Source organism: Cynocephalus volans, chromosome 7 (genome assembly GCF_027409185.1).
Source record: "Cynocephalus volans isolate mCynVol1 chromosome 7, mCynVol1.pri, whole genome shotgun sequence".
Lineage (NCBI taxonomy): Eukaryota > Metazoa > Chordata > Mammalia > Dermoptera > Cynocephalidae > Cynocephalus > Cynocephalus volans.
This window is the reverse complement of record NC_084466.1, coordinates 81,380,480-81,382,570: the sequence shown is the minus strand read 5'-3', so window position 1 is coordinate 81,382,570 and position 2,091 is coordinate 81,380,480.

Below are 2,091 nucleotides of genomic sequence, written 5' to 3'. Positions count from 1 at the left end.
AGATAAATAAAATTGACAAACCATTAGCATGGCTAACAAAAAAAAGAAGAGAGAAGACTCAAATAACAAAAATTAGAAATGAAAAAGGCGATATTACAACTGATTCATCTGAAATACAAGGAATCATTCGAGACTACTATAAACAACTATACGCCAACAAATTTGAAAATCTGGAGGAAATGGATAAATTTCTGGACACACACAAGCTCCCAAAACTGAACCGTGAAGACGTAGAAAATTTGAACAGACCAATAACAATAAAGGAGATTGAAGCTGTTATCAGAAGGCTCCCAACAAAGAAAAGCCCAGGACCAGATGGATTCACAGCAGAATTTTACCAAACATTCGAAGAGGAATTGACACCGATTCTTTACAAACTATTCCAAACGATTGAAACGGACGCAAATCTCCCAAACTCATTCTATGAAGCAAACATCATCCTGATACCAAAACCAGGTAAAGATATAACCAAAAAAGAAAACTACAGGCCGATATCCTTGATGAATATAGATGCAAAAATCCTCACTAAAATACTAGCAAACAGAATACAGCAACACATACGAAAAATTATTCATCACGATCAAGTGGGATTCATCCCAGGGATGCAAGGTTGGTTCAACATATGCAAATCAATAAATGTGATACACCATATTAATAAACTCAAACACAAGGACCATATGATCATCTCTATAGATGCTGAAAAAGCATTTGATAAAGTTCAGCACTCATTCATGACAAAGACCCTCTATAAGTTAGGTATAGAGGGAAAGTATCTCAACATAATTAAAGCCATATATGACAAACCCACTGCCAATATCATCCTGAATGGGGAAAAGCTGAAAGCTTTTCCTTTAAGAACAGGCACTAGACAAGGATGCCCACTCTCACCACTCCTATTCAACGTAGTGTTGGAAGTACTAGCCAGAGCAATCAGAGAAGAGAAGGAAATAAAGGGCATCCAGATTGGAAAAGATGAAGTCAAACTGTCCCTGTTTGCAGATGACATGATCCTATATATCGAACAGCCTAAAACCTCTACAAAAAAACTGTTGGAATTGATAAATGATTTCAGCACAGTAGCAGGATACAAAATCAACACACAAAAATCAGTAGCATTTCTTTTCTCCAATAGTGAACATGCAGAAGGAGAAATCAAGAAAGCCTGCCCATTTACAATAGCCACCAAAAAAATAAAATACTTAGGAATTGAGTTAACCAAGGAGGTGAAAAATCTCTATAATGAGAACTACAAACCACTGCTGAGAGAAATTAGAGAGGATACAAGAAGATGGAAAGATATTCCATGCTCTTGGATTGGAAGAATCAACATAGTGAAAATGTCCATACTACCCAAAGTGATATACAAATTCAATGCAATCCCCATCAAAATTCCAAAGACATTTTTCTCAGAAATGGAAAAAACTATTCAGACATTTATATGGAACAATAAAAGACCACGAATAGCCAAAGCAATGCTCAGCAAAAAAAATAAAGCTGGAGGCATAACACTACCTGACTTTAAGCTATACTACAAAGCTATAATAACCAAAACAGTATGGTACTGGCATAAAAACAGACACACTGACCAATGGAATAGAATAGAGAATCCAGAAATCAACCCACACACTTACTGCCATCTGATCTTTGACAAAGGCACCATGCCTATTCACTGGGGAAGGGACTGCCTCTTCAGCAAGTGGTGCTGGGATAACTGGATATCGATATGCAGGAGAATGAAACTAGATCCATACCTCTCACCGTATACTAAAATCAACTCAAAATGGATTAAGGATTTAAATATACACCCTGAGACAATAAAACTTCTTAAAGAAAACATAGGGGAAACACTTCAGGAAATAGGACTGGGCACAGACTTCATGAATACGACCCCAAAAGCACGGGCAACCAAAGGAAAAATAAACAAATGGGATTATATCAAACTAAAAAGCTTCTGCACAGCAAAAGAAACAATTAAAAGAGTTAAAAGACAACCAACAGAGTGGGAGAAAATATTTGCAAAATATACATCTGACAAAGGATTAATATCCAGAATATATAAGGAAATCAAACAACTTTACAAGAAGAAAACAA